Source organism: Pelophylax lessonae, assembly GCF_965119305.1.
Source record: "Pelophylax lessonae genome assembly, chromosome: 1".
NCBI lineage: Eukaryota > Metazoa > Chordata > Amphibia > Anura > Ranidae > Pelophylax > Pelophylax lessonae.
This window is the reverse complement of record NC_138768.1, coordinates 672,690,453-672,702,787: the sequence shown is the minus strand read 5'-3', so window position 1 is coordinate 672,702,787 and position 12,335 is coordinate 672,690,453. Positions and strand designations below refer to the sequence as shown.

Here is a 12,335-nt window from a genome sequence, read left to right as displayed (position 1 = left end):
CCTCTCAAAATCAGGTACCAGCCCCCCCCCCCCCCCCAAAGGGCTATGGACATGCGTAGCTTCTGCTTGTTTTTTTTTTTTTTTTGGGGGGGGGGGGGGGGGGGAGTTGGTATGTTTGCCTTGGGCTCTAGATTACCTTGTCTCAGCAATGGGGGGGCTGTAGTCCAGGTCAGATTTACCATCAGCACAGTGAGTCAATGACCAGTAGAAGAAAATAGGCAGATTTTTTCCTGTATAGTTATATAAACACTGTCATCTCATAACATTCTTTTCATTATATGACTGGCCAGTTCACCTCTAGTAAAACAATAAAATGTGTGTAAAACAAGTGGTCCTAGCAGAGGTGTATTTCTTTAGGCTAAAAAATATGTATGCCTATAGCCTACAAGCTCCAGTGGTGATAATCCTGGCCAGACCCCCATGGTAACTTCTTAGCCTTGGTAGCTAAATAGGTGGTACCAAAAGTATCACAAAGAGCAGGCAGTGCACTTCAGAGGAAGACAGTGGATGGAACCCAAGTCAAGATGATTATTAGTCTGTAAATCACTGCATAGAACAAATATGACCTTACCTAGACATTACATGCTGCGTGCTCATTTTGTATCATTGACTGAGAAAGTACTAAGGCTAGGGGCAGCCAGGCAAACATATTCAGAAGGTGGTCATCAATAGTAGCTCATAGTTCTATCAGTAAATGTTGCCTTTCCAACAAACTATCCTTTAACCACTTCCCACCTGGCCTGTTGCAAAATAACATTGGGGCGGGACTTTTGACGTTCCAGTTGGACATCATAGTATGTTCTCCAAGAACGCGGTCTGCTGCCAGTTCCATGTGATCCCTGTGACCAATCACAGCAAATCACGTGACAAATTGTAAACAATGGATGGCTTCCTTTCATGCCATCCATTGTGTACAATTGTGTTGCTAGCTGTGATTGGTCACAGTGAATGATCACATGGTACAGACAGGGTCAATTACAGCCCACCTGTGCTATGTGATTAGCTGTGGCCAATCCCAGCTAAACACAAACAATACTCACTGAATGAATCAGTGTCGTTGAGTAAAAATGGTTGCCTATACCAATGAAATTCATGCACAGTAGGCTTCACGGCCGGGCTCCCTTAAAGGCAATGGCAGCGGCAGCACCTGACAGCCGATGGAAACATCAGCTGCGGTACCAAGATCGCTGGACTCCAGGACAGGTAAGTGTCCTAATATTAAAAGTCAGCAGCTACAGTATGTGTAGCTGCTGACTTTTACATTTTGAAGAGTAAGGCGGAACTCCGCTTTGAATCTGCTAACATCCTCCCCTCCTGCCCCCAAACTGACAATGCTGCTGTACAAGGGTGATACGATTGCCCATTCATGGGGGCACTCTAATACAGGGGGTGTGTGTTACTGACTAGCTAGATCACCAGATAAAAACAGAAGGGAAAAAAGCCTAAAAAAAAAAAAAACAAAACATACAAAAAACGAATGCAGCCAGCACATCTAATGATTGGTAAGCTGCAATAGATTACATTTTAAGTTTTGGGTTGAAGTGATAAAGATCCACATGATAACCCTAAGGCCCCTTTCACACTTGGAGTCAGTAGGTGGACTCCGGTTTTCTCAGCGGGGGATCGATCCGCCGATCCCCCGCTGAGCAGGTGGATGGCAGCTGTGTCTCCGTGCTGTGTGCGGAGACAGAGATGTCACATCCCCGCTGTTCTCTATGGGGGATTTGGATGAGAACGGACCGCCTGTCCATTCTCATCCGATCCCCTGGACGGATGGAAAATAGGTTTTCCATCCATCCAGATTTGATGGATCGGATCGGATGTCAGCGGACATGTCACCGCTGACATCCGATGCCCCATAGAGATGTATGGGGCATCCATTCAGATCCGCCTGAAAAACTGACAGGCGGATCTGTACAGTTCGCTAGTGTAAAAGGGGCCCTAGGCAGTGATTGAAAAAAACAACAAAAAACAAAAACATACAAACAGTCAGTTATTTACTTAAGAAATATTTTCCCAGCACATCCTGACCCCAATGAATTAGTATGTTAGACAACTTACAGCACTTCCTTTCCTTTTTATTATGCAAATATTCCACATGAGAACAGACATATCTCTTCCAGACCCTCGGTTTGCAGATTATCAAATCCTAGCATCATTTTCAATAGACAATGAGGAAATAATTCTACCTGGGACTCCTTCCAGAATGATGTGTATTTCCCAGCTAGATAAAGGATGGAGGGAAGGGGATAATTAACAGATGACCTTTGAATTAAGCCATCTCAGGGAAAATAGATGCTGACATTTATGTAACAAGCAAATCATTAAAGAGAAAGCAAGAAATGCTTCCAAGATGGGATCCTATGCCCTTAGAGAGAACAAAACACTTGGCCAAAAAGTGGTTCATTATTATAGAGAGAGAATGAATGTTGCCAATAACCTGAACTGCACCATTCACCCTGATTGTTTACAGAGTATCCATCATCCCCATATACCCTGATTGGTTACAGTGTATAATTCATACCTATATACGCTGGTTGTTAAGAGAGTATCATTCATACCCATATATCCTGGTTACAGTGTATAATTCATACCCAGAACACCCTGATTGTTACACTATAACCAGTCAGGGTATACTGGGATTAATGTTACACTGTAACCATTTACCCCATTTTACCAGGATTGCTTACCTTACAGTGTAACATTCCTCCCATTATACCTGGATTGCTTACCTTACAGTGTAACATTCCTCCCATTATACCTGGATTGCTTACCTTACAGTGTAACATTCCTCCCATTATACCTGGATTGCTTACCTTACAGTGTAACATTTACCCCATTATACCTGGATTGCTTACCTTACAGTGTAACATTTACCCCATTATACCTGGACTGCTTACCTTACAGTGTAACCATTTACCCCATTATACCTGGATTGCTTACCTTACAGTGTAACATTTAACCCATTATACCTGGATTGCTTACCTTACAGTGTAACATTTAACCCATTATACCTGGATTGCTTACCTTTCAGTTTAACATTTAACCCATTATACCTGGATTTCTTACCTTACAGTGTAACATTCCTCCCAGCCTACCCCAATTGCTTACCTTACAGTGTAACATTCCTCCCAGAATACCCCGATTGACTACAGTGTAACATTCATCCCAGTATACCATGATTGACTACAGTGTAACATTCATCCCAGTATACCCTGATTGACTACAGTGTAACATTCATCCCAGTATACCCTGATTGACTACAGTGTAACATTCATCCCAGTATACCATGATTGACTACAGTGTAACATTCATCCCAGTATACCATGATTGACTACAGTGTAACATTCATCCCAGTATACCATGATTGACTACAGTGTAACATTCATCCCAGTATACCATGATTGACTACAGTGTAACATTCATCCCAGTATACCCTGATTGACTACAGTGTAACATTCATCCCAGTATACCATGATTGACTACAGTGTAACATTCATCCCAGTATACCCTGATTGACTACAGTGTAACATTCATCCCAGTATACCCTGATTGACTACAGTGTAACATTCATCCCAGTATACCATGATTGACTACAGTGTAACATTCATCCCAGTATACCATGATTGACTACAGTGTAACATTCATCCCAGTATACCATGATTGACTACAGTGTAACATTCATCCCAGTATACCATGATTGACTACAGTGTAACATTCATCCCAGTATACCATGATTGACTACAGTGTAACATTCATCCCAGTATACCCTGATTGACTACAGTGTAACATTCATCCCAGTATACCATGATTGACTACAGTGTAACATTCATCCCAGTATACCATGATTGACTACAGTGTAACATTCATCCCAGTATACCATGATTGACTACAGTGTAACATTCATCCCAGTATACCCTGATTGACTACAGTGTAACATTCATCCCAGTATACCCTGATTGACTACAGTGTAACATTCATCCCAGTATACCATGATTGACTACAGTGTAACATTCATCCCAGTATACCATGATTGACTACAGTGTAACATTCATCCCAGTATACCCTGATTGACTACAGTGTAACATTCATCCCAGTATACCATGATTGACTACAGTGTAACATTCATCCCAGTATACCCTGATTGACTACAGTGTAACATTCATCCCAGTATACCATGATTGACTACAGTGTAACATTCATCCCAGTATACCATGATTGACTACAGTGTAACATTCATCCCAGTATACCATGATTGACTACAGTGTAACATTCATCCCAGTATACCCTGATTGACTACAGTGTAACATTCATCCCAGTATACCATGATTGACTACAGTGTAACATTCATCCCAGTATACCCTGATTGACTACAGTGTAACATTCATCCCAGTATACCCTGATTGACTACAGTGTAACATTCATCCCAGTATACCATGATTGACTACAGTGTAACATTCATCCCAGTATACCATGATTGACTACAGTGTAACATTCATCCCAGTATACCATGATTGACTACAGTGTAACATTCATCCCAGTATACCCTGATTGACTACAGTGTAACATTCATCCCAGTATACCCGGATTGACTACAGTGTAACATTCATTCAAAAATGAAATATCAAGTCAATATCACATCAATGGACACAGGCTTTAAATGAGGACTGTGTAATTAAAATGCCCTGCACATATACTGATTAGTAATTAGGTTAATTGCATAGCGTACTCTGAAATTAAATACTGCATGGGGAATTTATTAAAACTGCTGCAGACTGTACCTGGAGCAGCTGTGACTAGTAACCAATCAGCTTGTTCAGTGCAGCTTTGAAAATGAAAGCTAGAAGCGGATTGGTTGCCATGTACAGCTGTTCCAGATCCTGCATTTGTTGCCTGAACCCTATCCATTAGGTTAGTCCCTCTTCAGGAAGTATCCCACCCAGCTCCTCTGCAGGACATAAAATGACACACATCATTCATTTTCTATCCCAGCATGGCAGATTACCAATAAACTGCAAAAATAAGATGCAGTATCAGGACACTATATCATAGTATGACACTAGCACTTGACTTCACTACTGACAGCTGCTACTAATATTGTTGAGCTCACATGAGCAGAGCCTGCAGTGAAAATGAATGAGGACTAGTATAAATAGTGCATCATTCTGTAGCAGCTGTTCATTTGATATCCAGAAATGGAAAGCCAGATCACAATGCAGCACAACAATAGATGGGCAGCTATGAAAGTTACTCACTGGTACTCCATAGCTTCATCCTATCCTGTGCATCTCCAGAGCCAAGAGTCGTGTGCCTGGGAAGATCAGCCCAGTGTCCTAATCCAGCAGCAGTAGCAGAGTGAAAGGCTGCTCTCAGCACAAACACAAACAGCTTGTCAAATGCAGCCAGAGAGGGGCTGGGAGGAGGGGCGTGTCAGCCAATGATCACTGACTGCACTCCATGCACGCTGTCATCCTGATCATCATTCTTAGAAAGTCAGCACTGATCTGCAGCATGTGTTCAGTGTACACAGCAAAGGCATGACAATCATTGTAATATCAGGGTTTCATAAGTACCAATATAGCTGTATAATATTATACTGTATTAGTCATTGATTAACGCTCAACGTTTGGAGTTTGATCGATAACCTTTATTGGTTAACTTAACCACTTCTGGACTGGAAGATTGTCCCCCTTAATGACCAGGCCATTTTTTGCGATACGGCACTGCGTTACTGCGTCATTGCATTACTTTAACTGATAAGTGCGAAGTCGTGCAACGCTGTACCCAAATAAAATTGATGTCCTTTTTTCCCACAAATAGAGCTTTCTTTTGGTGGTATTTGATCACCTGTGCGATTTTTATTTTTTGCGCTATAAACAAAAAAAGAGCAACAATTTTGAAAAAACAACAATATTTTTCAAATTTTTTTATATGAAATTCTCCCCCAAAAAAATGTCAAAATCTAAATTTTTTATCATTTTAGGCCAATTTGTTTTCTGCTACATATGTTTGGTAAAAAAAAAATCGCAATAAGTGTATTTTGATTGGTTTGTGCAAAAGTTATTGCGTTTACTAACTAAGGGAAAGATTTTTGTCATTTTTGTTGTTTTGTTTTTTAACGAGTAAAGGCGGCGATCTGCGATTTGTTTGCGGGACTGCGACATTGCGGCGGACAGAACGGACCCTTGACTGACATTTTTTACACTTTTGGGGGTACCAGTGACATTTCTACAGTAATCAGTGCTATACATATGCACTGTTACTGTAAAAATCACACTGGCAGGGAAGGGGTTAACTTTATTAGACATCCAGGGGTTAAGTGTGTCCCTAGGCAACCTGTGCAATTTTTATTTTTTGCGATACACAAAAAAAGAGCGACAATTTTGAAAAAAAAAAAACAATTCTTTTACACTTTCTGCTATATAACATTCCCAAAAAATATTTTTATCAGTTTTAGGCCAATTTGTATTCTGCTACATATATTTGGCAAAAAAAAATCCCAGTAAGTGTATTTTGATTGGTTAACACAAAAGTTATCGCGTCTACAATCTAGGGGAAAAATGTATGTCCTTTTTATTTATTTATTTTTTACGAGTAATGGCAGTGATCAGTGATTTTTAGTGGGACTGCGACATTGTGGCGGACAGATTGGACACCTAACTGACATTTTTGACACTTTTGTGGTGGCCAGTGACATTACTACAGTAATCAGTGCTAAAAATATGCACTGTTACTGTAATAATGACACTGGCAGGGAATGGGTTAACACCAGGGGCAATCAAAGGGTTAAATGGGTCTCTTTGCTTTCTCTTTGCTTTCTAACTGTGTGGGGGTGGGCTTTCTGCATGAACACAGAGACCTAGGTTGGAGGAACATGGGATCCCTGTGTTCATAACTGGCAGAACAGCATTCTGTCGTGTTTACAATGGCAGATCGCCGTTCTGTCTCCACGAGGAGCGATCGTGGGTACCCGGCGGACTCATTGATCGGCTTCCTCTGTGGTGAATGGGCGCGCGAGCCCCCACTAGCGGTCCCACAAAGCAACGTATAGTTACGGGAAGGGGTTAACCCAGGAATGATCAAAGGGTTAAGTGTGAGCCTAGGGTTTTTTTTCTAACTGTGGGGGGGGGGGGATGGGCTTGTAATATCAACCTAGAGACCTGTGTTCCTAAATAACAGGAACACAGGAGCTCTGTGTTGATACCAGAGAGAACAACAGTCTGCTGTGTTTACAACAGCAGACCACCGTCCCCGTGCCTTGGCTTCCCCACCATACAGGTACGCCGATTCGAGGGAACATGCCGCCGTATAACTGCAACTGGACTTCATGTGGTTATACAAGGATAATGGCATCAGCCCAATACCGTTTTTATACACCTGGCGGTCAGCTCTCTTGTAAAAGCAATCCTAGCAGCTTAATAGCTGCTGGATTGCTTTTACAAGCAGCGGGAAGGGACGTCCTCGTCCTCCCACCGCCTTCAGCAGCTTTCTCGGGCTCTCTCGTTCCACCAGGAGACCTAAGTGACCAGCTGGCACATCCGCCGGCTGATCAAAGAGCCAAACAAAGTCCGGATCAGCTTTGATCCGCTCTTAGGTATCGTACCCCGGGAAGTGATGAACTGACATCCCTTCCAGTTTACCCGGATGTTAACGGTGCAATTTTAGAAAATCATAAGTATTTAAAAACACTGATCTCAGTGTGATCGAATGCTTTTAAGGGGAGAGGAGGGATTTGGGATCTTATAGACCTGTCACATGCCTATTGCTGTCAAATTGATGCTTGCATTCCCTGTGAGAGCAATAAAAGTGATCCAAAAAAAATGTAAGGCAACAGTTTAAAAAAAAAAATTGTAAAGTGACCCCCGTCCCTCTGTGCTCACGCGCAATGGTGAACATTTGCATCGGTCCCGCACGCACATAAACAGCAATCATCCCACACATTATTGATCTTTTATCACACTCAAGAGGCGCTTTCCCCTCCTTTTACTTTTCTACTAGAGTTGGCTTCACTCCTCCGGTCAGCAGCCCTGAGTGCTCATCCATCCATCCATCCTTGGATTCACCCTGGATCTGCTCATCCCCCATTGGATTTCAGGTTAATTTATTATTTTCCTTTCCAGGGACTTGCACACGGACTCTCCATCCCCCCTTGTGCCTCCAAAGGGAGCCCTCGTTGCCCAAGTGGAGGACGCATCCATCTTCACCCGTCTTCCTTCTGGGACTGTGGACTCCGGCTATGCTACTGCCCGGAGCCGGGTGACGTCACTCCCACGCATGCACGCTCGGTTGGGACACAGGGCTCTGAAGAGCACATGCGCCGATGACGTCATCGGTGCACTATACAGGAAATATCTCCTAAAACGGTGCAAGTTTAGGAGATATTTACAGTACCTATAGGTAAGCCTTATTATAGGCTTACCTATAGGTACAACTTACAGAGGGGGGTTTAACACCAGTGGCGTAACAACAGGGGGGGCCAGGGGGGCGCACCGCCCCGGGTGCCACACATTAGGGGGTTGTCAGGGAGCCCCAGGGTGACACCGGGGCCAGCCGCCGGACAGCCTCCGCCGCTCGCTGACACAGGAGCGCGGAGGAGGAGGAACTGTTCAGAGAATGAGAGAGAGATCACTGTCACTCACAGAGCCCTGAATACACAGAGGGCGCTGCCAAAGTTAACTGTGCTAGTTAATGAGAAGGCGATTGGTTGCTAGGACCGCCTATCAACCAATCACCTGCTCATTAACTAGCACAGTTAACTTCGGCGGTTCCCGCTGTCCCGCTGACCGCTGTGTATTCAGGGCTCGTGAGTGACGGTGAGTCTCTCTCCCATTCTCTGCTTTCAACAGTTCCTCCTCTGCTCTAAGGGGGGGGTGCTTGCATTGTAAGGGGGTTCTATTGGGGGGGGGCACTTGCATTTTAAGGGGGTTCTATTGGGGGGATGTATTGTGAAGGGGTTCTATTGGGGGGGCACTTGCATTGTAAGGGGGTTCTATTGGGGGAGCTGTATTGTGAAGGGGTTCTATTGGGGGAGGCGCTTGCATTGTAAGGGGGTTCTATTGGGGGGATGTTTAGTAAAGGGGTTCTACAGGGGGGGGGCTTGCATTGTAAGGGGGTTATATTGGGGATGGGGGGGATGTACTGTAAAGGGGTTCTATTGGGGGGGGGGGTGCTTGCATTGTAAGGAGGTTCTATTGGGGAGGGGGGATGTATTGTAAGGGGGTTCTATTGGGGAGGGGGGGTGTATTGTAAGGGGGTTCTATGGGGGGGATGTATTGTAAAGGGGTTCTATGGGGGGGCTTTGTATTGTAAAGGGGTTCTATTGGCGGGGGCTTTGTAAAGGGGTTCTATTTGGCGTGTTTGTATCGTAAAGGGGTTCTATGGGGGGGGTCCTGAGGTACGGGGGCTGTGTAATGTAAATTGGTCCAGAGGTATGGGGGCTGTGTAATGTAAAGGGGTCCAGGGGTACGGGGCTGTGTAATGTAAAGGGGTACGGGGGCTGTGTAATGTAAAGGGGTACAGGGGCTGTGTAATGTAAAGGGGTCCAGGGGTACGGGGGCTGTGTAATGTAAAGGGGTCCAGGGGTACAGGGGCTTTGTAATGTGAAGGGGTCCAGGGGTAAGGGGGCTGTGTAATGTAAAGGGGTCCGGGGGCTGTGTAATGTAAAGGGGGCCTTCCTACATTTTGCTGCAGTGCGTGGAGGCGCTACACGTGACACGTCAATGAGCGGTTAGTCGCCTGCACGCCTAGAGGGGGGTTGCCAGATATAGGATCCGCCCCGGGTGCCAAATGCTCTAGGTACGCCCCTGTTTAACACCACTTTAATTAATTAAATGACACTTCTGGGTTACCTTAGTAGCCTTCTTCAGGCTTTATACATTGTATGTGCTGAGTTAAATCCCATGTAAGAACGTTCATATAATAAAACCCGCCTAAATGTACTCAAAGCTAAGAACAAACACTGTGAATAGTGAATTTCAGGCTTTTTGACAGATCTTGTATTGTCTGCTTTCCTAAACTGCCAATACACACCCATGGCCCCTTAGGTAGCAAAACTATTCCTTAACAGTCACTTTAACCTACTTCTGACATTAACCCCCAGGGGCCCATTTACAGTTTGCATTGCTTTACACAGAGGACTGTTCAAGGGAAGAAAAGAAAGCCAGACAGTAAGAATTTGTTTACACTTGCATTGCCCACTGAAAAGTGATCTGCACTGGATTGCTTCCCATAGGGCACTTAACAGGCTACTGGGAGGCAATATATCACTTCCTCTCTATCTATTTTAACCCTGCAAAACCTACACCATTGTGCTGCAACCGCATCCATTGCATTTGGCTTCAGGGCACTTGCGACACAGCTCATTTTCTTGAATGAATCATGTTTGGCAGTGGTACTACTACCTACTAAACACAACAGGGGGTAAAATGTTTTCCTATGGTATATGTACAACCCCCTCTGCCCCTGTGTTAGATTAAGAAAGGAGTGTTCAGAGGGTAGGTAAACTGCCTGTTTTTACCAGCCCCCGAGATGCAAGTGCAAAGTAGGCAAGTAATCGGAGCTCGACCGAAAAGGGGAAGCTCCGCTTGTCTGCTATTTTATTTTCATTTATCACTTTTATATATTGATATGTGGATACGACCTCGTCCTCCCACCGCCTTCAGCAGCTTTCTCGGGCTCTCTCGTTCCACCAGGAGACCTAAGTGACCAGGTCATATTCTTATTCATATTCATATGTTGATCAGATAGTAGGTTGTAGTGCAGCTTAAAGATACAGAAGATTATTATCACTTTGAAAAATATCTCATGGTACAGCTGCTGCTTTCACTTATTTTTACTGTATGTAAAGTTTGAATTTCATATGAATTTCATATGAACATTGAACGAATATTGGTGGTGGAATGCATTTACATTCAATGCATGTAAACGCACGTACATACGTGACCTTAGTTCTAGCAGAAAAAAATCCAGCATATTTGAGGAATAAATTTATACACCCATGGTACATGAGGCCTAAGAAAGTGGGAACAGTATCCGCTAAAAAAGGTAATCTCCCCCTTCCCAAATGTCTAACATGGAGGAAAAAGGATTAGAAGGAGATTATAGGGAAATCGTGAGTAATGCCCCGTACACACGTGCAGATTATCTGCAGACTTTTGTCTGCAGATTTACCTTTTCTATGTAGTGCAAGGACCTGCCGGGTTGCATACAAATTGAAAGTGTTTAGGTTTGACCTCATTATATGGTTTTGGTAAGTCTGCAGACAAAAGTCTGCAGATAATCTGCACGTGTGTACGGGGCATTAAGGTCCACTTTAGGGCCCCTTTCACACAGGGAGGATCCATAATGCCCCGTACACACGTACCGATCGTCGTCATACAAACGTCGGCGGACGAAAGATCTGCCGATTGTACGCTTGTTAGTATGGTGCCTCCGACAGCTGTCTGCGCACATTCTGCGGACAAGAGTCTTTCTTGCAAACATAAAAATTTTTGTATGCCGACACCAGAACGGACGATTGTTCGCCTGTCAGTACAGAAATCAGCCAACAGACCGCAGATTTGCAAGACTGGGCATGCTCAGAAAAGAAAAAACACAGGGAAAGTTAACCATTACATGACATCACTTCTGCAGTCAGCTGAAGTCGGCGGACAAACTTCTTGTGCTGTCTTTGCACTTTTCAACAGACATCGACATCCCGGGGAGAAAAGACGAACGTTTGTATGACGACGATCGGTACGTGTGTACGGGGCTTAAGAGTGGAATTCGCCTGCTCAGCGAGGGATCTCTCTGCTGATCCCCACTGATCAGGCGGATAGCAGGTCCGTGTCTGCTCCGCTATGCAGAGCGGACAAGGACAGAGCCCGCTGCTCTCTATGGGGCAGACATGGGGTAAATGGACTGCATGTCAGATTCAATTTGATTGTCATCTGATCCAACCCACTGGACGGATGGCGAACGTATCGCCATATGTCTATTTTCAGCGGATTTGGTCGGATCAGATAGGGCATCTGCTGCCCCATAGAGGACAATGGGTTGCCTTACTAGGTCCGCCTGAAAAACTAACTCTCATGAAATGTAACGCTTTACTGAACAGAGTACCTTGAGGTTTAGATGCCCAGACCAAATTTAGCAGCAGGTTATATGGCTCAATTCACACCAATGCGTTTTTTTATGCTTTTTGCATAAGTATGCAATTCATTATGTCTAGAGTGTTTCACGCTGGTCCAATAGGGAGGCATGTTGGACTCTGGGAGGAAACCTTACAAATTGATGCATAGACTTTGATACAGTCCTGGTGATTGGCAGGGGGCAGGTTGCCTCAGTGCATTTTAGGA

General features: G+C 44.2%; 1 protein-coding gene across 3 annotated transcripts in view; it reads right to left on the bottom strand.

Moving 5' to 3' along the window:
* Positions 1-12,335, bottom strand: part of TRIM2 (tripartite motif containing 2) — a 229,513-nt gene that overhangs the window by 132,774 nt on the left and 84,404 nt on the right. Inside the window, exon 1 of one of the 3 annotated variants that reach the window (XM_082257344.1) lies at positions 5,256-5,395. The exons of the other annotated variants lie outside the window; for them this stretch is intronic. The gene's annotated coding sequence lies outside the window, so the exon portion shown is untranslated. Of the gene's footprint in view, positions 1-5,255; positions 5,396-12,335 lie in introns of those variants that run through there. 3 annotated transcript variants of the gene reach the window in all.